Below are 26,597 nucleotides of genomic sequence, written 5' to 3'. Positions count from 1 at the left end.
ACGCTTGACCTCATCTTTACTAGATGCTGTTCTTCCACTAATCTCATTGCAACTCCCCACCAAATCTCCGACCACTACCTTGTATCCTTTTCCCTCTTGCTCTCATCCAACACTTCTCACTCTGCCCCTACTCGGATGGTATTGCGCCGTCCCAACCTTCGCTCTCTCTCTCCCGCTACTCTCTCCTCTTCCATCCTATCATCTCTTCCCTCTGCTCAAACCTTCTCCAACCTATCTCCTGATTCTGCCTCCTCAACCCTCCTCTCCTCCCTTTCTGCATCCTTTGATTTTCTCTGTCCCCTATCCTCCAGGCCGGCTCGGTCCTCCCCTCCTGCTCCGTGGCTCGACGACTCACTACGAGCTCACAGAACAAGGCTCCGGGCAGCCGAGCGGAAATGGAGGAAAACTCGCCTCCCCTGCGGACCTGGCATCCTTTCACTCACTCCTCTCTACATTCTCCTCTTCTGTCTCTGCTGCTAAAGCCACTTTCTACCACTCTAAATTCCAAGCATCTGCCTCTAACCCTAGGAAGCTCTTTGCTACCTTCTCCTCCCTCCTGAATCCTCCTCCCCCTCCCCCCCTCCTCCCTCTCTGCGGATGACTTCGTCAACCATTTTGAAAAGAAGGTTGACGATATCCGATCCTCGTTTGCTAAGTCAAACGACACCGCTGGTCCTGCTCACACTGCCCTACCCTGTGCTTTGACCTCTTTCTCCCCTCTCTCTCCAGATGAAATCTCGCGTCTTGTGACGGCCGGCCGCCCAACAACCTGCCCACTTGACCCTATCCCCTCCTCTCTTCTCCAGACCATTTCCGGAGACCTTCTCCCCTTCCTCACCTCGCTCATCAACTCATCCTTGACCGCTGGCTACGTCCCTTCCGTCTTCAAGAGAGCGAGAGTTGCACCCCTTCTGAAAAAACCTACACTCGATCCCTCCGATGTCAACAACTACAGACCAGTATCCCTTCTTTCTTTTCTCTCCAAAACTCTTGAACGTGCCGTCCTTGGCCAGCTCTCCTGCTATCTCTCTCAGAATGACCTTCTTGATCCTAATCAGTCAGGTTTCAAGACTGAGACTGCTCTTCTCTGTGTCACGGAGGCTCTCCGCACTGCTAAAGCTAACTCTCTCTCCTCTGCTCTCATCCTTCTAGACCTATCTGCTGCCTTTGATACTGTGAACCATCAGATCCTCCTCTCCACCCTCTCCGAGTTGGGCATCTCCGGCGCGGCCCACGCTTGGATTGCGTCCTACCTGACAGGTCGCTCCTACCAGGTGGCGTGGCGAGAATCTGTCTCCGCACCATGCGCTCTCACCACTGGTGTCCCCCAGGGCTCTGTTCTAGGCCCTCTCCTATTCTCGCTATACACCAAGTCACTTGGCTCTGTCATATCCTCACATGGTCTCTCCTATCATTGCTATGCAGACGACACACAATTAATCTTCTCCTTTCCCCCTTCTGATAACCAGGCGGCGAATCGCATCTCTGCATGTCTGTCAGACATATCAGTGTGGATGACGGATCACCAGCTCAAGCTGAACCTCGGCAAGACGGAGCTGCTCTTCCTCCCGGGGAAGGACTGCCCGTTCCATGATCTCGCCATCACGGTTGACAACTCCCTTGTGTCCTCCTCCCAGAGTGCTAAGAACCTTGGCGTGATCCTGGACAACACCCTGTCGTTCTCCACTAACATCAAGGCGGTGACCCGATCCTGTAGGTTCATGCTCTACAACATTCGCAGAGTACGACCCTGCCTCACACAGGAAGCGGCGCAGGTCCTAATCCAGGCACTTGTCATCTCCCGTCTGGATTACTGCAACTCGCTGTTGGCTGGGCTCCCTGCCTGTGCCATTAAACCCCTACAACTCATCCAGAACGCCGCAGCCCGTCTGGTGTTCAACCTTCCCAAGTTCTCTCACGTCACCCCGCTCCTCCGCTCTCTCCACTGGCTTCCAGTTGAAGCTCGCATCCGCTACAAGACCATGGTGATTGCCTACGGAGCTGTGAAGGGAACGGCACCTCCATACCTTCAGGCTCTGATCAGGCCCTACACCCAAACAAGGGCACTGCGTTCATCCACCACTGGCCTGCTGGCCCCCCTACCTCTGAGGAAGCACAGTTCCCGCTCAGCCCAGTCAAAACTGTTCGCTGCTCTGGCACCCCAATGGTGGAACAAGCTCCCTCACGACGCCAGGACAGCGGAGTCAATCACCACCTTCCGGAGACACCTGAAACCCCACCTCTTTAAGGAATACCTAGGATAAAGTAATCCTTCTAACCCCCCCCCCCCCTTAAAAGATTTAGATGCACTATTGTAAAGTGGTTGTTCCACTGGATATCATAAGGTGAATGCACCATTTTGTAAGTCGCTCTGGATAAGAGCATCTGCTAAATGACTTAAATGTAATGTAATGTAATGTAATGTAATCTCTGCACCAGACAGGATGCTCTTGCCAGCATACTTGGGGTCCAACATGTACGCTGCGGCATGTGTGGGCTTCAGGCAGAACTGCAATTTCCTCTGCTTGGAGCAATAGGGAAGTGGGCAGGGCAGTATGAATTTCTTCTCTTACATCTGCAAGCAGTCTGAACATCAGACAGGATGGCTGTCATGCCCTGGCCATAGAGAGGTTTTTGTTCTCTATTTTGGTTAGGCTAGGGTGTGACTAGGGTGGGCATTCTATGCTCTGTTTTCTATGTTTTGTGTATTTCTTTGTTTTGGCCGGGTATGGCTCTCAATCAGGGACAGCTGCCTATCGTTGTCTCTGATTGGGAGCCATACTTAGGTAGCTTTTTCCCACAGGGTTTTTGTGGGTAGTTGTTTTCTGTCTTGTGTTTTTCACCTGACAGAGCTGTTGCGCTTTGTTCCACTTTGTTTTTGATTGTGTTCAGAACTAATAAACATGATGAACATGTACCACACTGCACCTTGGTCCTCTCCTTGCAACAACCGTTACAATGGCATTGTCTCCCTCAATCCTGCTATATGTTTCAGGCTGCTTACCACTTTCTCTCAAAATACACCATCCAGGAGGATCCTCTTGATGGGGCTGTCCATATTGGCAGACTGCGATATGACCATTTCTTGGAGAGACTGCTTCCCCTCCCAGAGACTGTCAAACATGATGACAACACCACCCCAACGGGTGTTGCATTGAAGCTTCAATGTGGTGCTCTTATTCTATTCACTTTGCTTGGTGAGGTAGATTGCCGCTATAACTTGATGACCCTTCACATACCTAACCATTTCCTTGGCTCTCTTGTAGAGTTTATCCATTGTTTTCAGTGCCATGACGTCCTTGAGGAGCAGATTCAATGCATGAGCAGCACAGCCAATGGGTGTGATGTGAGGGTAGGAATCCTCCACTTTAGACCAAGCAGCCTTCATGTTCGCAGCATTGTCTGTCACCAGTGCAAATACCTTCTGTGGTCCAAGGTCATTGATGACTGCCTTCAGCTCATCTGCAATGTAGAGATCGGTGTGTCTGTTGTCCCGTGTGTCTGTGCTCTTGTAAAATACTGGTTGAGGGGTGGAGATGTAGTTAATTATTTCTTTCCCACGAACATTCGACCACCCATCAGATGATTGCAATACAGTCTGCTTTCTCTATGATTTTCTTGACCTTCACTTGAACTCTGTTGAACTCTGCATCCAGCAAATAAGTAGATAAAGCATGTCTGGTTGGAGGGGTGTATGCTGGGCGAAGAACATTCAGAAATGTCTTCCAATGCACATTGCCTGTGAGCATCAGAGGTGAACCAGTTGCATACACAGCTTGAGCAAGACATTCATCAGCGTTTCTCTGACTACGTTCCTCCATTGAGTCAAAAAAACTTCTGATTCCAGGAGGACCATGAGCTGTTGCTATCAATAAGGTGTCTGATTCATCATTTTCACCTCGAATGGAAGTAGAGGGTCTTTTGTCAGAGGTTGCTTGTTGTGAGCGCTGAGGGAACTTTATGCACTTGGCCAGAGGATTCTGCATCTTTGTTCCATTCATCACATATGATTTGGCACAGTATTTGCAAATGTACAGAAGGCTGTTTAGAAGTGTGCAAGATCTTGAGAATCAGCTGTAGATGTGATGGAAGAATGCACTGTGCATGCAGAGGGTTGCAATTCCATTGAATTGGGGATAGTTTAACCAAAATATGCCACAAGACCTAAAATTGCCTTATGTGTATCCCACAAAAAAGGTTCACTGTTATAAGCTAACTTTTTTGATGAATTTAAGCAAAATTCCCCAAATTCCCGGGCTTAACTTCCCATGTAAAATTTCCGACCCTTTGCAATCCTCGGTTGGTGTCATCTTCATTCACAAACACTAACAGGTACTGAGGGTAGAGATTCTGTTACTTGTTATTTGTGTGATATATTTCTATTTTGGGATAGTTGTTCACTGAAATGCTATCATTAGTTGCTTATGCTACTACAATGTAAATAAATGTCTTGCGCTTTCCGTTATAATGTTAGATCAAATTCACAGGGTAAAGTAATTGATTGTAAAGGATTAGCCAATCAGTGGCTAAAGACCACCCACTTACATTGATTGACATATCCCTTTATTATGAAAAGGCCATGAAATTCGGAAATAGATCATGTGATACAACGCCATTAATGAAGCGATAACTGTTATAATGAAAAAATCCATTGGGAAATACAATGTGTCACTATGAAATAAAATATGGTAACATTTATATAGAAAAGTGACACTATGAAATAAGACAATGACCAGTATTCATTATTCAAACTTTTTAATTAATACAAATTTGTGTCAATCTCTCCTCCTGTTTTTAACATTATAAGCAGATGTATCGTGCACACCATCATTTATTGGCTGGTAAATCATTTGGGGGGATTTTGACTAGAGGTCGACCGATTAATAGGAATGGCCGATTAATTAGGGCCGATTTCAAGTTTTCATAACAATCGGTAATTGGTATTTTTGCCCACCGATTTGCAGAATTTTTTAATGTAATTTTTAATGTATTTTTTTATTTTTATTATTATCACATTTTTTAAATTATAATTATTTAAAAAAAAAATGTACACCTTTTTTTAACTAGGCAAGTCAGATTAAGAACACATTCTTATTTTCAATGATGGCCTAGGAACGGGGGTTAACTGCCTTGTTCAAGGGGGATTCGGGGATTTGTTTTTGCAACCTTCTGGTTACAAGTCCAACGCTCTAACCACCTGCCTTACATTGCACTCCACGAGGAGCCTGCATGGCAGGCTGACTACCTGTTACGCGAGGGCAGCAAGAAGCCATGGTAAGTTGCTAGCTAGCATTAAACTTATCTTATAAAAAACTATCAATCTTAACATAATCACGAGTTAACTGCACATGGTTGATGATATTACTAGTTTATCTAATGTGTCCTGCATTGCATATAATCGATGCAGTGCCTGTTAATTTCTCATCGAATCACAGCCTACTTCGACAAATGGGTGATGATTTAACCATCGCATTTGCTAAAAAAGAACTGTCATTGCACCAATGTTCCTAACCATAAACATCAATGCCTTTCTTTAAAATCAATACACAAGTATATATTTTTACATTTACATTTACATTTAAGTCATTTAGCAGACGCTCTTATCCAGAGCGACTTACAAAATGGTGCATTCACCTTATGATATCCAGTGGAACAACCACTTTACAATAGTGCATCTAAATATTTTAAGGGGGGGTTAGAAGGATTACTTTATCCTATCCTAGGTATTCCTTAAAGAGGTGGGGTTTCAGGTGTCTCCGGAAGGTGGTGATTGACTCCGCTGTCCTGGCGTCGTGAGGGAGCTTGTTCCACCATTGGGGTGCCAGAGCAGCGAACAGTTTTGACTGGGCTGAGCGGGAACTGTGCTTCCTCAGAGGTAGGGGGGCCAGCAGGCCAGTGGTGGATGAACGCAGTGCCCTTGTTTGGGTGTAGGGCCTGATCAGAGCCTGAAGGTATGGAGGTGCCGTTCCCTTCACAGCTCCGTAGGCAATCACCATGGTCTTGTAGCGGATGCGAGCTTCAACTGGAAGCCAGTGGAGAGAGCGGAGGAGCGGGGTGACGTGAGAGAACTTGGGAAGGTTGAACACCAGACGGGCTGCGGCGTTCTGGATGAGTTGTAGGGGTTTAATGGCACAGGCAGGGAGCCCAGCCAACAGCGAGTTGCAGTAATCCAGACAGGAGATGACAAGTGCCTGGATTAGGACCTGCGCCGCTTCCTGTGTGAGGCAGGGTCGTACTCTGCGAATGTTGTGGAGCATGAACCTACAGGATCGGGTCACCGCCTTGATGTTAGTGGAGAACGACAGGGTGTTGTCCAGGATCACGCCAAGGTTCTTAGCACTCTGGGAGGAGGACACAAGGGAGTTGTCAACCGTGATGGCGAGATCATGGAACGGGCAAAAAACCTGCATATTTAGTTAAAATTGCCTGCTAACATGAAATTGTGTCACTGCTCTTGCGTTCATTGCCTGGCTCGTTGCGAACTAATTTGCCAGAATTTAACGTAATTATGACATACCATTGAAGGTTGTGCAATGTAACAGGAATATTTAGACTTAGGGATGCCACCCGTTAGATAAAATACGGAACGGTTCCGTATTTCACTGAAAAAATAAACGTTTTGTTTTCGAGATGATAGTTTTCGGATTCGACCATATTAATGACCTAAGGCTCGTATTTCTGTGTGTTTATTATATTATAATTAAGTCTATGATTTGATAGAGCAGTCTGACTGAGCGGTGGTAGGCACCAGCAGGCTCGTAAGCATTCATTCAAACAGCACTTTCGTGCGTTTTGCCAGCAGCTCTTCGCAATGCATTGCGCTGTTTATGACTTCAAGCCTGTCAACTCCCAAGATTAGGCTGGTGTAACCGATGTGAAATGGCTAGCTAGTTAGCGGGTGCACGCTAATAGCGTTTCAAACGTCACTCGCTCTGAGACTTGGAGTAGTTGTTCCACTTCCTCAACATGGGTAACGCTGCTTCGAGGGTGACTGTTGTCGATGTGTTCCTGGTTCGAGCCCAGGTAGGAGCGAGGAGAGGGACGGAAGCTATACTGTTACACTGGCAATACTAAAGTGCCTATAAGAACATCCAATAGTCAAAGGTATATGAAATACAAATCGTATAGAGAGAAATGGTCCTATAATTCCTGTAATAACTACAACCTAAAACTTCTAACCTGGGAATATTGAAGACTCATGTTAAAAGGAATCACCAGCTTTCATATGTTCCCACGTTCTGAGCCAGGCACTTAAACGTTAGCTTTCTTACATGACACATATTGCACTTTTACTTTCTTCTCCAACACATTGTTTTTGCATTATTTAAACCAAATTGAACATGTTTCATTATTTATTTGAGGCTAAATTGATTTTATTTATGTATTATATTAAGCTAAAATAAGTGTTCATTCAGTATTGTTGTAATTGTCATTATTACAAATACATTTAAAAAAATCGTCCGATGTATCAGTGTCACGGAATTCTAGGACCAGTGGAGATGCGGAATCAGGCGCAGGAGACAGAGGCCCGGAGCAACAGTGTTTTAATGCCACGGTAAACAAAACACAATAGCCGAAAGGCACAGGGCGCTTAAATAGGTCCGCCCGGGAAACACATTCCCAAAATAAAACACGAAGAAAAGCGCACGGGGCGCAGCCCGGCAATAAATCTTACACAGGCCAGCGAAACAGGCCAAACACACAACTGTCCTGAGTGGACAATAAACAATCCCGCACGAGAACCCAAACTGAAAATACACACTAAATAACCCCCCACTAATGACAGACATGAAACAGGTGCGGGATAGACAGACAAAACCAAAAGACACAGAAACATAAATCGGTGGCAGCTAATAGGCCGGCGACGACGACCGCCGAGCGCCGCCCGACCGAGGAGGGGCGCCACCTTCGTTGGATATTGTGACAATCGGCTTTTTTTGGTCCTCCAATAATCGGTATCGGCGTTGAAAAATCATAATCGGTCGACCTCTAAGTTTGACCTAAGGCCTTGACTTTATTCTAATGAGTCCTTCACAGTATGCAAAACCTACCGTCTATCAAATAGCAACATGCAGTTGCTAAAACATATATTTGTGTGTGTAAGCAATAATCATCTCTGGGGTTGGCAGCTGTCTCCTTCCAGCTTTGGCCTCCCTTTGCAACAGTTTCTTTAAGTTAGATTTAGACCACAAATACCACATTTCCCTTTTAAACTGCAGGTGCCTTTCCATTTTATCTGTCTTTGCAGTTACACAGAACGTGCTCAGGAAGAGAGGGAAGAATTTAGATTGTATATCCTATGTGATTGTGCCTCAACTTTTCATGAAAAAACACATGCTCCAGTACTGTATAGTTTAGAGATACCTAGTCCTTTGATATAAAGAAGTGATGCTAGCAAAAAGTACATTCTATTTATACACAGAACACTCCCCCTCAGTTAAAAAGAAAGGGCAACGTGTTAATTTGAAAAGTGTTGCAGTTTGATTTACTGGTACTGTAAGGTGAACTTTGATACTTTTAATATAGGTTTCTGCTAAACTAGCATTATATACCCAATGTCATCAATACATTATGGACTGTATTCATGAAGAACTCTGATTATCAACCCCCAAGGGAAATAATCTCTGTGGAATACCTCAAATAACAAAAATAGATGAAGTTAGTGTGCTGCTCTATGGCTTGCTCTTGTAAAGCAGTGAAATATATATTTTGTTAAGTTGACCATGGAGAGAATTTTCCTATCTGGTTTTCTGTGAAGAAGTAATCATCATCCTAGATGTGGCCCACCGAGACATCTGGTTGCCTGAGTCATAGCTATGCCGTCTGCTTTAGGAACAAACAATCCCTTAGCAGAGAATACAATGCACTGTCATTGTCACAGCATTCCACTACTAAGACATCTGGCGCTAAAATATGACCAGTGGCAAGGAGATGGCGCTCACACACGACTCACTGTGCGATCAATCATCCATTGTGTTTCCATGGTAATAACTGTAAATAAATACTATGGTAGTTATTAACCCAATCAGAGTTGAATTCTCCCTCAATACTTTAGTCTGTGGCACAAATGAGTCTGACCTCAGTAAATGCTCTTCTATATCCTACTGTGGTGGTGGATGTACCTTTCTGTCTGTGCTACTAGTGATGATCTGGTACTCCTCAGGGTGGTAGCAGACACTTCTAACCAGAGTATACACTATCTGCTGCTTCAATTTGTTTCACTATCAGTTTCACTTTTTCACTGTTTCACTGTTAGTAATTGATTCTATTTGTTAAACTATTAGTCCTTTCTTCATATCAATAGCATTGTAACCAGATTCTGTTATGAATAAACATGAGCCAAGGCGTGCAATGCTTGTGGTTTTTGAAAACGTTGTTTATCTGGTAGGCCCTAACACAGTGCAGTGGTTTCATGCCCACTAACTAAAGGTATCTATAATAATATCATTTGGTGGGTGCTTTATTTGTCCTATTTCATGCATGTACAAGTGTGTATTAATATGCATGTGTGAATTGGAAATGTGTATTTTTGCATATCCCAACTCTCCTTGAGACACCCTCGGAAAGTGGGGTCACGGCCAGGGTCTGCCATTATCAACGGCGACCCTATTTGTACTTTGTAATGCTCATGGTTCTTTATCTCCATCATTGTTGTTTATCTTTATCTCCATGGTTCTTTATCTCCATCATTGTTGTTTATCTTTATCTCTATGGTGCTTTATCTTCTTGATCTTTACCTGTCCCTCCCCTCTCCGCTGGCAATCCTCTTGCAGCCTCTGGTGGTGGCGATGGCTGTCACTCACACCCATGCTGTGGGCGTTGTGCACAGTCATCATCAGCCTGCCAGTCTCAGGAGTGAAGCCACAGATCTTACCATCATTCCAGGCTGAAAGAAAACAACACAAAAAGTCAATGACTGGGAGAAATACAAACATGAATGCGTGACAGAAAGTATTGTTTTTCTTTCATCCGAGTTAAAAATGGCACAACTGTTGTTGCCCAACTAAATCACCACCAGAGGAATGCATTTGCATTTCCAGACAGCAGACAGGGCTTATAATAGAAAGCCCCTGAGTTTCTGCTGCTAAGAAATGGAATGGGAAATCCACCACTGATGATGCTCCTGCCGTCAATCATGAATTCCACAGCGTTGCAGCCAGGTCATGTTGGGCACAGTGATATGTAGCACTTCTTTAGATGTCTCCGTATGCCACATCCAGATGTCATTCTCAGAACGTGGCAAAGAGCTCAGATGAGCCACTGTGAGATATACGTCAAGATATATATGTTAAATTAAAGCACTTATCAGCCCATAATGAATTGATCTAGCTATTGACCATGACTATGATAAACTTTGGAGGATGTAGTATCTTGCTTCTTAGATTGTTGGCACCGGACACGTAAGTACGTTTTAGAATGTAATTGTCACGTAGAATAACATTACCAGAATGCACCTGGCGTATATTACCGGAGGCTTTTCCGACCATGGTTACATGGCATACATGTTATCGGATCGCATAAAGCAAACCCTGTATTGAGTCAATACTGCCATCTATTGGAAAACATAATACTTAACATAAATATACCAGGTTACTAAATGATTGTGTAGCCCCCTCTACTGGTGTCAATTGGCTTCAAAATGAACAGCCAGTCAAACAGAATCAGTACCCTATTTGCATTCAGTAGTGGACTGACCCTGCACACAAATGGAATGTGATGGCGTATATTATGTGACCTTTTAGCCTGTTGTGTCACTCACATCGTTCACGGTGCTGTTATGGCTGGTGGTGATCAGGTGATGAACTCCGCTTTGAAGTCAGTGTTGTTGAAACAGTAGATCTGTGTCACTTCTGTGCCCACAAAGAACTGGTGACCATCACCACAGGGCGCTATGGATGTCACCCCTTTCCAGCTGAACCTTCCTGCCAAAGATTAGAAACCAAAGAATACACATACAGGTAGTATTCATTGAGTAGTACAGTGGTGTATTAGATGCTTTTGGAAGATGCACACAGGATTACTGAAGTGAGAGAATAACTATAAAAGTGAATAGACCTCCATTCCAGACACTTGACTCACTTGATGTGTTTGAAGTTGGATGAGGATCCTGAACAGAGGAAACGTGCCATCTCCTGAGCCGACAATATGTTGCCTGTCTTTATCACAGATTGTGTTCACCCCATGTAGACAACAAGGGGCAATGCATGCTGAGTTCTGAGGTTTGTACTGCAGTCTATCTAACTAAGCCAGATATTAAACTCCTCTTACCGTGTTCTTTTTTTGAAGCCACCTGGCTGAACTTCTGTTTCACTGGGCCACGGCCCATTAAGAAGCTTGGTCTTGAGATTGACTTTCAGGATATCCCCACTAGTGCCACAGTAAAAATAGCTGCCTTCCTGAGGGATCTGTACCAAGAAGCAACAAGTTATTCAGGCTGCAAACTGCTACAAGACTTACTGCACTATGCTGAGGAAATAGTACTCTCACAAATGTATCAGGGCTCTACAGCCTACATTTTTCAACATAGGTGCACACGTACTCCTTGTATGAAAGGTCAGCGTAGAGCCCTGTGTATAGCCATGTGTTCTGATATTATAATTACCCAAATGCATTTCTTAATTGTTTTTTCGGCTGCCCTGTCTGACATTCAGTGTGTGTGATCTTGTGGGGAAGATCAAGTTCCCAAATGCAGAGAGTGTCGCTACAAGAAGATGATCCATATCCTTATAGGCCCATAGCTGTGACATTTCATTAGAAGGTGTGCCAAGCCAAAAGTATACAAAAATAGCTCTATTTAGATATACTGCCTATACGAAGATGCTGTCACTTGTGTTGGAGTATTGCAGAGTAAGGCAGTGACCACCACTGTGGGCTGAGGCCAGGCTTCCACAAATGGCTTCTCTGTTTTCTATTTTACACACCACTATATGGAAATTATAGACACACACAGTTATTCAGTTAAAATGTATGAATCCACCTATTTGTAACTACTATATTTTAACAGAGGATCTGAGTCAAATGTCAGTATTTCACAAAGTTTGACAAAACCTGCCATCATCGTGACCCCCAAGGGTCACCAGGTACTTGACATTGAGGGGAGAAGGCCAATCCTTCCACTTAGGCTTTGTGGAGCTGCAGGTGAGCATATATTAATCTCTTGGCAAAGTCCCATATTATAACCTCATCCTTTTCAAAGAATGATAAAGACCAGCTAATTATCCTTTATCACAGTTTTCTGCCCATCCATTTTTCTTTCATCTTTGCATTAGTCCATTACCTTGAAGCCCATGAAAGTGACCTGACCATGAGGCAACATACTTTCCACCTTTGGACACAGTGACACAGGAGACATTGTTGGTGTGGCCATGCATAAACTCCTGTTTCTTTTTTGTCAGGCTTTTGAGGATGATATTGCAGCCCAGTGGATATATAAGGTGCTCTCTGTTAGTGTTGACTTTTACACCAAAGATTACATGACCTGGTAAACAAAAGACACACAGCGTATTTTGGGTATTGTGATTGACTGAGAAAAGTATTGCATCAACTGAAAATTGTGTTGATGGCTAGCTGCTGACTTGTTTTATGTTGGCATTTGGGCATGTCGTTTTGGGAAAACGTATTTTTTTTAGATGAGATCTTCCATTATAAATCAACTAATATTGTAGCTTTATGACGTTAAATATTTTTTTACCATTATTTTCATTTTGTGCAACCAGTAGGAGTAGTAACATCAATGATGGGAAGAGCAAAGAGACATTTGAGGTAAATTAGGATTTTCCTGAAATGGTGGCCAGAAATGCTGAAATCTAAGGTCATTAATACTTTAAAAATAATGTATTATTTTGAGGTCAGTTAAATTTCAGGCCAGTCAAGTTCTTCCACACCGATCTCGACAAACCATTCCTACATGAACCTTGCTTTGTGCACTGAGCATTGTCATGGGTGCGGATGCTCGGCCATGGAAACCCATTTCATGAAGCTCCCGACGAACAGTTCTTGTGCTATCGTTGCTTCCAGAGGCAGTTTGGAACTCGGTAGTGAGTGTTGCAACCGAGGACAGACTATTTTTATGGGCTACATGCTTCAGCATTTGGCAGCCCCGTTCTGTGAGCTTGTGTGGCCTATCACTTTGTGGCTGAGCCGTTGTTGCTCCTAGATGTTTTCACTTAAAAAAAACAGCACTTACAGTTGACCGGAGCAGCTCTAGCAGGGCAGAAATTTGATGAACTGACTTGTTGGAAAGGTGGTATCCTGTGATGGTGCCACGTTGAAAGTCACTGAGCTCTTCAGTAAGGACATTCTACTGTCAATGTTTGTCTATGGAGATCGCATGGCTTTGCGCTCGATTTTCTACACCTGTCAGCAACGGGTGTGGCTGAAATATCTATCTGCACAGTATGTTTGTGTATGGTTCTCATGATTTAGGATTGGGTGTTGAGGGACCACTTGTCACATTGTCCAAGGTGTGTTTGTGTTATGGTAAACAATGCATTTTCTGGCCAGATAAAGATAGTGATACAGCTTTGAAAAGACCCACCACTGACCAAATGTTTTTGTTTTCCAGTCCAACAGGAGTGCATCCCTGAGGCCATCTGGTGCATGGACCTCCTGTGCCAGTGTGATCCGAGTGCGAGAGTCCAGGTGTAGGGACTACAGCAGATCGAGAATGTGGACGGACAAGTTAGTAACTCATCAAATGTGATACAACATTGTGTAAAACATAGAATTTTGAGATTTTGACTATTGTCTCCCCTTTTTCCCATGTTTTAGACATAAGGCGTGACATGCGGAACATCTTCAGGCGTCCCCTATGAGAAACAGTGCATGATGTTCAACGCCACCCTCGGCAAGGAGATCTGCCGGAAGTGATGGCTCTCCGATCCTTAGATGTACTCTCTCTCTCTCTCTCTCTCTCGCTGTCTCTCTAGTTAAGCAGTCCAGAGGATTTTCTTAGGGTTAGTCCTATCGAATTCTACTTACTTCTTATTTGGAGCTCAATGGAAACATTGACTTTTCAGGCACGTCCACCATGACACAGTTACAGAATATTCTTACTGAGGTGCATCTTGTGGGCTCAATGTTTTTCCCATACAAACCACAGAAACTGTTTTGTTCCATGAATGCATCTGTTGTACATGACTAATCAAATGACCTGTGAAGTCAGTTAGACATGTCAGTCCCTTTCAGATGATCCCTCAACCACTGTTGGTCCTGTTGGTCCTCCTTAGTGATCTCACAGCTCATTAACTTTCCTCATCAGAATCAGAAGTACAGTCGTCGCAAGACTTCACCTCTTTCGGGCAAGTAGTACGCTAGACTGTCCTGATCATCTAGTTGAGCATTACAGATAAATCCTCCATCCCAGCAGGAATGTCCCATCCACATAGTGCTAAATACTCATATGATTTTTCAGCTCAGCATTTTTAGGTAAACATTTGCCACAAGTGATGTTCTCTGTGTTGTAAGAACATGGAGTGAGTCAACTCGTTGTCCAGTGAGTGAGGGTTGGCTGCATAGTGTTTAGTTAGTAGCCTAGTTGTGGTTCACTTCCACTAGAAGGTCCTTATTATTCCCTCCAGGTGTTTCTTCAGGCTGTTGGGGATGGGCTCAACATTTTTGCCACGCAAACAGCAAAAACGGTTTTGTTCCAATGACTGCACCTATTGAGCATGACTAATCAAATGACTGACTTGACTTAAGCCCATGGCTCCTATAAGTAGCATAGGCCAGTTGATGCCATTTTCAGTCATTTCCTCCTGTACATCTCTCCTCCATGTGTTTCTAGGTCAGTGTTTCCCAACCCTGGTCCTCCAGTACGGCCAACAGTACACATTTTCATTGTAGTCCTGGACAACCACACCTCATTCAACTCATTGAGGGTTTGATGATTAGTTGACAAATTGAATCGGGTGTGCTTGTCCAGGGTTACAATAAAAATGTGTTTTTATATATTCATTCTCGTCAATGACAACATTCTAGAACTGAGTTATGACTCATCTAAGTCTGGTATCCAGGGTAATCTGGTTAATGATTATATAACGTTGATTATGTGGCTCTTTACTTGTAGAATGTTGACAGTTGTGTAGAACACATTGTATTGCTAAGATGCTCAATCTTTACTTAATAGCTACCATTGGCGAAAATCTGATATCAACTTTGGAGGGGACAATTACATGAAATTTTCTCAAGAGCAATTCCTGAGGGGGACACCAAAAGTAGTGCTGTAACACATAGCCTACATTGTAATATGGTAAATGTATATTGAGGAACCAAAGAAATAAGGTGTTTGCCGTACTCCTAACTACCTGTACCCAAAACGATACAACTAATCACAACAGCAATACCATTGCCTTTAACAAATCTTAGTTCAGTCACCAGTTTAAGTTGAGAGTGGGGGTATCCATGGCATTTTCCAATTATGTTCCTATTTTACAAGTCAAAAAAATTGAGAACCTTTCATAATGTTGCCAAACAAAGACTCAACAAACTTACCTGAGACTCCCTGTCTCTGCCAGTCTGTCCCTGCATATCTGTCCCCAACTCTGCTGTCTGTGTGCCATCTGTTGCCTGCTCTGCCTAATGACATCATTGTGAAACATTTCCATTAGAATTTCATTTCTTTCTTATGAACATTTTATCAACTAGTATTTGAGATATTAGGCTACTAGGGTTCTTACTATGCGTTTTGGCTTATTGAAAAATACTCTGATGTCCGTCTTTTATTTTTCTGCCATTTTTCTACCTGGCTGGCTGGCTACACACACAGTGTGTAGGTTATTTACAGTAGGAGATGGGCTTCTATCATCTTCAATCATTCTATTTGGGCTTCGATCTAAAAGGTAGCTAGCAAATGTGAAACGGATTAAAATGACAAGAGTTGACAGCTGTATGAGTTCACCATTTACACAACATATGCTGCAACCTTTTGTAATTTTAATAGTTTGTTTCATATTGGCTGGCTTCCAACAATAGCTGAATTTGCAAAGCTAGCGAGCACCAATTCAGTTTCAGTGGTGTTTGCTATAATCTTTGCTACCCGGGTTAAATAAAGGTGAAATAAAATAAATAAATAAAAGTTCACTTGCGACAATTTAGCTTTTGCAACGAGACCATTAAATATATTTAAGACAATGGTAGAAGAGAGTGTAGTTCTGTTCAGTTTGGATTTCAGTTGATCGCTAACCTTATCACCGGGACTTTGAAGCACTAACTTACATCATCTGCATGCTGATTCCATCTTTGACGACGCCACATAAATGGAATAGGTACTAGCTAGCTTAATAGTTCATATTTGCGCGCTAGCTCTGCATATTCAGCTAGTGTGTGTGCGCGATTGACTGGATTAACCTCACGTCAGTTACGTAGCAAGCTAAGGAACTGGCAGTGGATCAAACCATTGTGAGGCAAAGGGTGGGGGGGTTGCAATCTTTTGAAACTTAAAAACGCGCTATTAAGTGTCTATAATCAGCACAATTGCTTTCATTGCGTATTATTAATATTATTTAAATTACATAGTTATGTTTCAGTGATATATTGGGGGGGACAAATCATATTTTTCCCAGTATGGGGGGGTCGTGTCCCCCCCGTCCCCCCCGGGATTTCCGCCCCTGATAGCTACACAGGATACACTTTATTCCTCATGCTGGCCCTGACCAAACCGGTAAGTTGCCCCTCATTACAGCTGCACTCCTCCACATGGCCAGATTTATAGTGGTCTTCTCCCCTTTTAATGCTCATGCTCATCCTCATCCTTGAAAAATACCATAAGGTCTGAAATAGTTGACATACTGTACAAACAATTATCTAGGCTAAGTAAATCAAAATATATTGTTTTTCTACTGCTTTGCTAACTAGCTAGCTAGCTAAGGTGTAGTCAGTGGCTAGCTAAGACAGAGAGAAAGGGGACAAGAAGTTCCACACTTTATTCAATTAATTTCAATATAGCGCATGGATTCCACATGGATTGGGCACAGAAGGCCTCTGATCGCGCTGGTGAATGGTAGCTGACAGTGTCGGCTAGAGATGACATGCAGGAGCTTCCTGCAGGAAGTCTTGCATGAGGTCTTCTCTGTTGCTAATTAGTATTTCTAATTTTTGAGAGTAAATTGAGGCAAATATTGATCACCTTGTCCGAGACAGAATTACATGTTTTTTTAATGATTTTTTTTTTTTAATTTAACCTTTATTTAACTAGGCAAGTCAGTTAAGAACAAATTCTTAATTACAATGACGGCCTAACCGGTTATCAAAACGTCACGCCAAGGTAAGCCTACACCAAACACATACTTAATTTGAAGTGTTTCTAAAATCTCCTATGCGAATAATGAATGGTGGAAAAACAGTTGGAACCATTTTCGTGTTTGACCGCTAGGTTTTATGGGTATAATGACACATCCACTGTGGAGCTCAATGTGGCCGACCGGAGGCTTCAAAGCCTCTCAATGGGCAATACATAGCATCAGCAATCCAGGGTTTATACACACATCATTGGGTCTAACAGTCATCTCGCTCCGAACTGTGCATGTGCATCCGTCAAATAAAAGGCACTCCTTTGATATAAAGTTGTTTTTGCCGAAAATGAAAACGTGTCAGTTTGTTATTTTCACGAGGATGGAGTAATAATATGTTGAGCTACTTAAAGGAAAACTCCACCAGAAAACTGTCTTGGTATTTGTTTCATTAGTCTGTTGTTGATTTAGTCCCAAGTGTTTTGCTTGTCAGCTATCAAGGTTTCAAAATATGTAGCTTTCAAAATACAGAAATCTGGCCCATATGATGCATTTTTCATCATATGATGCTGGTTTTGCAAGTCAACATTTTGGGACTACAGTGGCAAGAAAAAGTATGTGAACCCTTTGGAATTATCTGGATTTCTGCATAAATTGGTCATAAAATTAGATCTTCATCTAACAACAGACAAACACAGTCTGCTTAAACTAATAACACACAAATTATTGTATTTTTCTTGTCTATATTGAATACATAATTTAAACATTCACAATGTAGGTTGGAAAAAGCATGTGAACCCCTAGGCTAATGACTTCTCCAAGTTACAGAACTTCCCACCACCAACGAACCAAGCAGCGGGCTCAGGAGGAGCCAGGATCCTGGGCCAGGGAGAGAAGGGAGTGGAGGACATCTTGGACATGGGAGGAGGTAATGGCAGGGGACAAGACCCTGCCATGGAAACAGGTGGAGACAGCGAGGGAGGAACCGCGAAAGTGGAGTGAAGAGTGGGCCCAACAAAGGAAGCACGAGAGGCAACCCCAATAATTTTTTTGGGGGGGGCACACGGGTAGTTTGGCTGGGCCAAAGGTGAGCCTTAAGCCAACTCCCCCTGCTTATTATGGGGAGCATATGGAGTGGAGAGCGCCGGAGTATGCGGGATCGCTCCTCGCACTAGCCCTGTGGTGCGTGTCCTTAGTCTGGCGCATCCTAAGCCAGCCCCACGCATCAGGCCTTCAGTGCGCAGTCCCCGTCCAGAACTTCCGACGACAGTGCCTCGTCCAGAGCTTCCGACGACAGTGCCTCGTCCAGAGCTTCCGACGACAGTGCCTCGTCCAGAGCTTCCGACGACAGTGCCTCGTCCAGAGCTTCCGACGACAGTGCCTCGTTCAGAGCTTCCGGCGACAGTGCCTCGTCCAGAGCTTCCGGCGACAGTGCCCCGTCCAGAGTGTTCGACGACAGTGCCACGTCTAGAGTGTCCGGCGACAGTGCCCCGTCCGGAGCTTCCGGCGACAGTGCCCCGTAGAGAGACGGCCCACAGTCCGGAGCCGAGAGACACGGCCCACAGTCCGGAGCCGAGAGACACGGCCCACAGTCCGGAGCCGAGAGACACGGCCCACAGTCCGGAGCCGAGAGACACGGCCCACAGTCCGGAGCCGAGAGACACGGCCCACAGTCCGGAGCCGAGCGACACGGCCCACAGTCCGGAGCCGGCGCAGCGAGAGTCGCCCTACAGTCCGGAATCGGCGCAGCGAGAGTCGCCCTACAGTCCGGAATCGGCGCAGCCAGAGTCGCCCTACAGTCCGGAATCGGCGCAGCCAGAGTCGCCCTACAGTCCGGAATCGGCGCAGCCAGAGTCGCCCTACAGTCCGGAATTGGCGCAGCCAGAGTCACCCTTCAGCCCGAGGTCTCCAGCGAAGCGCATCAGCCTGAGGTCTCCAGCAATGCACATCAGCCCGAGGTCTTCAGCGATGCGCCATAGCCCAGAGACTTCGGGAAGGGTAACATTTAATAATTATTTAGCGGGGGTGGACAGGTTAGGTGGGGGAGTAAGGCAGGAGCCTGAGCCACCTCCATAGTAGGTGGGTTGGGGAGGGGGGGGTGTAGCACAAGAACCACCCTCCCTTCCCTCCCTTTAGTTTGGGATTATTTTGTTTTGGGGTTATTTTTGTGTTTTTTTGTGTGAGGTGCATCCGGGGTCTGCACCTTTGGGGGGGGGGGGTACTGTCACGTCCTGACCAGTAAAGGGGTTATTTGGTATTGTAGTTTGGTCAGGACGTGGCAGGGGGTGTTTGTTTTATGTGGTTCGGGGTTTGTTGGGATATGTATTTATGTAAGAGGGGTGTTTGTTTTATGTGTTCTGGGGTTTTTGGGTAATGTTCTCGTTTTGTATTTCTATGGTTTTTCTATGTTGTGTATTTCTTTGTTGGCCTGGTATGGCTCTCAATCAGGAACAGCTGTACATCGTTGTTGCTGATTGGGAGTCATACTTAGGTAGCCCTTTTTTCACCTGTCTTTTGTGGGAAGTTGTTTTTGCACTGCTCTGTGTAGCCTGCATTACTGTTCGTTCGTTTTCTTGTTTTGTTTATTTAGTGTTCAATAAAAGTTTAAAATGAGCACTCAACCCGCTGCGCCTTGGTCCACTATATACGACGAGCGTTACATCCGCTGATGAGTCTGTGATACGTAAAACACTAAACAAGAATGGTGTTCATGGGAGGACACCACGGAAGAAGCCACTGCTGTCCAAAAAAAACATTGCTGCACATCTGAAGTTTGCAAAAGAGCATCTGGATGTTCCACAGCGCTACTGGCAAAATATTCTGTGGACAGATGAAACTAAAGTTGAGTTGTTTGGAAGGAACACACAACACTGTGTGGAGAAAAAAAGGCATAGCCCACCAACATCAAAACCTCATCCCAACTGAAAGGTATGGTGGAGGGAGCATCATGGTTTGGAGCTGCTTTTCTGCCTCAGGGCCTGGACAGCTTGCTATCATCAACGGAAAAATGAATTCCCAAGTTTGTCAAGACATTTTGCAGGAGAATGTTAGACTATCAGGCCGCCAATTGAAGCTCAACAGAAGTTGGGTGATGCAGCAGGACAATGACCCAAAACACAGAAGTAAATCAACAACAGAATCAACAGAAGAAAATACACCTTCTGGAGTGGCCCAGTCAGAGCCCTGACCTCAACCCGATTGAGATGCTGTGGCATGTCCTCAAGAGAGCGGTTCACACCAGACATCCCAAGAATATTGCTGAACTGAAACAGCTTTGTAAAGAGGAACGGTCCAAAATTCCTCATGACCTTTGTGCAGGTCTGATCCGCAACTACAAAAAACGTTTGGTTGAGGTTATTGCTGCCAAAGGAGGGTCAACCAGATATTAAATCCAAGGGTTCACATACTTTCCCCACCCTGCACTGTGAATGTTTACAGAGTGTGTTCAATAAAGACATGAACATTTATAATTGTTTGTGTGTTGTTAGTTTAAGCAGACTGTGTTTGTCTATTGTTGTGACCTAAATGAAGATCAGATCAATTTTTATGACCAATTTATGCAGATGTCCAGGTAATCCCAAAGGGTTCACATACTTTTTCTTGCCACTGTATATCAGCAATGAAACAAATACAAAAAGTTAGTTTTGGGTGGAATTTTCCTTTAAGACATTGGCTTCAAGTCTAGGTTGTGCCTTTAGACTTAAAAATTGAACAACTAGGAATAAATGTTCACTTCTCTCATTGACTTCTCAAACCTCGGTCTGGTCTGCAGAGTCTGCTTGGCAAGTGTTCCCGGAAGTCTTGTGATGTTGGACCTCTGGGTTTAGAAAATGTAATAATGCAATAATGGCGTCTTGTTGTTGACACTACCTCCACCATGGTTCGTTGAACAAAGCCTATGGGAAAATGTATGGAGTTTTTGTAGGGTCCACTAGCTATGTGATATTAATCTGGATTTTTTTCTGATCAATTGATGAACACAGTAATCAGTTCAGAAGAGATGACTAAAGTCTAGCTAGCTAGCTAGGGCATATCAGTATAAACAGCATCAAGCTCAAGAAGTGAAACATTTTGTGTATCTCCAGCCTACTGGTAAACATTTACGAAGCACTCTCACTTTTTAGCTTCGACACTGATTGCCAACTAAACTTTTTTCATAGCCATCGAGGTAGCAATGGTTGTCCCAGGAGCCTCTGTGCATGCGCAGACAAAACGTTTGATCCATATTTTACCCCATTGTGGGAGAGATTACAATGTTTCAAACCTTTCAATGGACTCAATTTTCTCTCATGATTTTGTCCAATGACTCATGCTGCAAAGTGAACTGTGTGATAAGTTTGACAGAACCTCTAATAATATTATATTTAATTTCTATAGTGCTTTAGATTACGCTCCACCATCCAGGCAAGCACACTCTCCTCTGCTTCTCCTTCCATGGCTCCTCCAAGAACAAGAATGACGCAGGTAGGTACATTGGCTGACTTCATAGCTGTCCTTTTTTGTATAATGTGTTGTGACTCAATGCCCCTTGAAGCCTCAACAAAAGTGAGGGTCATGCAAGGGCAGCCACCATTCAGTGTAGGGGTCTTTATTGGGGTCACATCCGGCTCAGACCACCCAGCTGTGTGGAAGACACCCATTCATGACCATGTGAGCTGGAGCGCAGGCTTGTCTTTTCCATGATGACAAATGAGGGAAAAAAGTCATAATCCTATGACTTTTGGCACCCTAATGAAAGAGCATATCTAGTGAAAAGCTGCATTTGACCTCTACACTCGCATCGTCAGGAGAAATACGAAGAACATCGAAGATACAAGACTCACTCTCTCTTTAGAATGTCTCACACCAAAGATTAAGTATTTGGTATAGCCTAATATGGACCTCTTTATGCATAATAGCCTGAAAGACAATTTTCTGCCAAATGCCAAACTGTCATGATTTCTGTTTACCCCTCATTTCCTGCAGAGGGCAGTGTTTTGAAGGAAATGATGGGTTCACTGAATTGTTTTTCATTCTGCAGATTTTGTGACCTCAGTGTCAGCACAAATCCTGATGAATGAGCTCCCTGCTTGTTATGACTGACATGGGACTGTGGCCAAAGACAGACCCCAGTGGAAGAAGATTGTTGCGGCGTTATGTCCCACCCAGGACGAAGAGGACTAGGTAAAGACACTTATGATTTGGTAGTAATGGGTCAGGGACCTTCTCACAATGGTCTCACTGTGATTTTGTGAGTGTCAATTTTAGTGCCCATTGACTCATATCCTCTTATATTTATCCTGTCTTTATTTTGATAAAGACAGGTTTGATATTGTTGAGTCATATTGTTGGATGCAACAATAACATTTCAGTCCAGAAGATAAAACCTGAGGACAGTCAGAACACAGCAATTCCTGCAGATGGATGTGTAAAAAGACAGAAGAGGTGTAGGACAATAGGACACCATGTTGTCACTGAAATATCTAGATGAACAAAACATAGCCGGATCTTAAACTGATCCCCATATAATTGAAAGTGAACAGACAAATCCGTCACACAGAACCCCTCAGTTTTAAGTCAGCCTAAACAGTGGTCTAAAAAGCACAGTGTGGGGTCTCTGTGTGCAGTGGTGACGTTACTCACGCTCGAGTAATTCAAGCTTTTTCCCCCTCTGATATCATTGTTCAAGAACTATTTGAGGAACAGCATGTTCATTGAAGAATAGCCAGGAAAGAGAGGAGACAGGGCTCCCCCATTCTAAGACATTGTTGTTCCCCTTGCATGGGCAGCCCTGAGACATTCTCCTCTGTTTGACCCTGCTGATCTGGGCCTGTCCGGCAGCACTCCAGTGTGACCACGGGCTTTAGATGGGCCTGATTGGCTCAGCAGGTCTCAGCGGGTGGCTAATTGGATAAGCTTTTAATCTTCACACTATCGCCGCCCTGCTGGATCAGAGGCACAGGGAGGCAGAGATCAGTCCTTTGGTAAAATACTTAGCAAACATTTCAGAGGTGTAATATTCACAATATCCTTATGGACAACAGACACATGACTAACTAAAGATAACTAACAGGATTCATTCAGATGATAATGATTTCATTTAATTTGGGGACTGCGAGGTATGTGGGAGGGTTAAAAACCAATATACTATACTGGCATTTTGACCTCATGTAAGCATTTTTTTAATCAATGTTTCGATTGGAATCAGACATAATTCTAATTAAATTAAATTAAGAGATTTAAAAAAATAAAAAATCTGAAAGGACAATGTAGACAAGTGTTGAAGGCTCTGTTATGCTACTTGGATTGCCTCAATTTACATAAAGTCCACATACTGTGACATCCAGTTGTTTTAACCAAACCACAAATAAACTCTTTCTCATCTGGCCTCAATGGCCCTGCACTGCCTGTAGACTGTCATTCCAGCAGGCTTCTATTACACAGCACTAAAGTGTTTATAAATTATACCCACACAGGCCAAAATAGAGTAATTGATCGCTCCTCCGCTCATACGGGAGCGAGTTGTAATCTTTTTTATTCTTTTGTCCTGTAAATGCATTTCCAAACAGCCCTCTCCAGTTAGCCATACGTTGTACAGATGTTTCTGTATGAATCTGGAGTCCATTCACACATAGCCTATCACACATAGCATACAACCATGCATTACTGATGAATGTTGAACTATCAATGTTACACAGTGGTGGCTGAACATGTTGGCTAAGGCATGGCATATATCAGGGAAGAGGACACAGGGGGTATCTGTGGGTTCCCGTTGGGGTGGTGGTTTGTTGCCAGCTGTTTGAACCACATGTTCAACTTCTCCAGATGGTGGAGATGTCCCTGTGAATGTGTATACGTCTGTGTGCGTCTGAATGAGTTAGTGTGTGTCTAGAGGTCTTCTGTTGTATGACCATCAACTTGTCAACAGTGAGCATCACCAGAGACCATGATTTATGACATGACAGCAGCCTGGAGTAGTAAAGCATCATTTAGGACATGACAGCAGCCTGGAGTAGTAAAGCATCATTTAGGACATGACAGCAGCCTGGAGTAGTAAAGCATCATTTAGGACACGACAACAGCCTGGAGTAGTAGAGCATCATTTAGGACACGACAGCAGCCTGGTGTGGTAGAGCATCATTTAGGACACGACAGCAGCCTGGTGTGGTAGAGCATCATTTAGGACACGACAGCAGCCTGGTGTGGTAGAGCATCATTTAGGACACGACAGCAGCCTGGTGTGGTAGAGCATCATTTAGGACACGACAGCAGCCTGGTGTGGTAGAGCATCATTTAGGACACGACAGCAGCCTGGTGTGGTAGAGCATCATTTAGGACACGACAGCAGCCTGGTGTGGTAGAGCATCATTTAAGACACGACAACAGCCTGGTGTGGTAGAGCATGCTGAAAGGATTTAAGATGTAAGTCCCAGGTTCATCAGCTCCCTGCCGACAGAGTAATTAGCTGTTATGACACTAAATAGGGCCTTTCTTCCCTGTGTGTTACAGTAATGATATGAGTAGTGTTTTTCTGCTGATCTAGACTTTGCCAGTGAAAATGGAACCGGGCTTTTCTGTAAGTTTTAACATAACAGGTACACACCACCTACCACAGTGTGCTATTTGAGTGATGAGTAGAACAACAGCGCTCTGTATTTCTTTAGTCTTGTAGGCCTATTCTTTCATATTACATTCCTGATTTACAAAGCCTCAGGATACCAAAAATAAAATGTGTAATCCTGGTATGACTAGGCTGTGATAACAGCATCTGGCATTGTTCACTTTACTGTTGTTTGCACTTCTCTTACCTTTCGTAGAAAGTGGATCATTTCAACATTGCTTCATGTTATTCTTCTTGTTTTTTACAATAGGAAAGAAAACAGGCTGTTCCAGGAATACTAGGAATTTACCATAGACGATGAACAGGCTGTTACTGAGAATAAAGAATGTCGTTATAAAAAAAGAAGCTGCAGAGTGAACATAACACAATCCAAATAAATGTGTGTGTTGCGCTAGTAGGGACAGGGATTTAAAACGAGTTTCCAAAATGATATGTCATCCTACAAGTGGACCATTATACTCTGGAATACTTAGGCTCGTCATCATTAAATCATTTTTTTGATTTACACAATTTGATTGTCTACCTAGTCTGTGAATACCAGACAACTTTTACAACAGTAGCTTTTAGGGAAGCATTTAGAAGCTCTGTTGATGAAATAAGACCTCTGGGCTCAGGCTCTAGGTTTAGCTGCATCTGGCCTGGAGAAATATGGAGGGGAGGCTGGGCCCCTGAAGAGCAGGACACAGGGAAGAACAGGATATGTCATTTAGAATAAATGCTGGGCAGGAGAAGATCTTCACACAGCCGGACCATGACCCTGGGACCTGCCACAACGTGAGTTACACTCAGTCCCCATGTCCTGCAGGTCCTGCCTTTAGGGTGGGAAGGTGGTCTTGGTAGGAATGAGTGATGCTGGACTGGAGGTACTGGAGAAATAAACTGAAACACTGAAGTATCTAAGGAAATGGGTTTGGCTGAACTGGTGAGCAACAGCGCTGTTAACTGTAAGGTCCAATTATTCTGTTATCTGGCTTTTATTAACTGCCTCTGTGTCTAGCTGAGTCCAAGAGTAAGTCAACTGTGCTATTCTGATTCCACACCACCATTTCATTGTAATGTAAGCTTGAAGCCATTTTAAAACATCACTATCTGTCTCACATAACTCAACTCTACAGTGGATAAACTCTCCAAAGTGGTTATATCAGTTCAGAAGTGCTTCATTCTCTGTGAGATTTGCTCTCGTTATTTTTAAACTCCAGAGTTTATATCGATCCATAAATCACCTTACTCACAGTGCCTAAACGTTCTGGCTTCAGCCTGTCTGACAATGGATTTATGACCTGCGGGTGGAGCGGTGAGCGGCGGCCCAATCTCCTCCGGGCCCGCTCCCCTCTCCACGGCACTCGTGTACATATTTAGAAAAGTGTGGGGTGGCGGAACAGTGTCGGGTTGTGGGTCAGTCTCAGTGGTGGGATGCTGCAGTCCCTCAGCACCTCTACTGGCAGCATGATGAGATACTACTGTACTGTAACAGCACAACTCTCTGTGGTCTTTTAGGAGGGAAATACAGTATCTACATGATAAACTCTGGGTCCCTGTCAGCAAGACAGAGACATTTTCATGATTAATCAGAGAGAGGGCTGAGTGATTGTAGAGGCAAGAGTACTGTACTCAGAGTCTCGTTTCGGTTTCACATTTATCCATCTTCTCCAACTATGTGCTTTCGACAAGGTTTGGCAGAGCAATGAAAAAGGCTTGTGTGTACATATCCCTCTTGCCAAGCTTTGACAGAAATCTCTCATATACTGATTGTCTGGCAACAGAGCCTG

General features: G+C 44.0%; 1 pseudogene; it reads right to left on the bottom strand.

Annotated features, from left to right (window-relative positions):
* Positions 1 to 10,791: 10,791 nt before the first annotated feature.
* Positions 10,792 to 26,181, bottom strand: LOC106601301 (cilia- and flagella-associated protein 52-like; annotated as a pseudogene).
* Between the last annotated feature and the right edge of the window lie 416 nt (positions 26,182 to 26,597).

The sequence above is a fragment of the Salmo salar genome, chromosome ssa03 (assembly GCF_905237065.1).
Source record: "Salmo salar chromosome ssa03, Ssal_v3.1, whole genome shotgun sequence".
Classification (NCBI taxonomy): Eukaryota; Metazoa; Chordata; class Actinopteri; order Salmoniformes; family Salmonidae; genus Salmo; species Salmo salar.
Note: the sequence above shows the minus strand (reverse complement) of the source record. Positions and strands in the feature narration are given on the sequence as shown.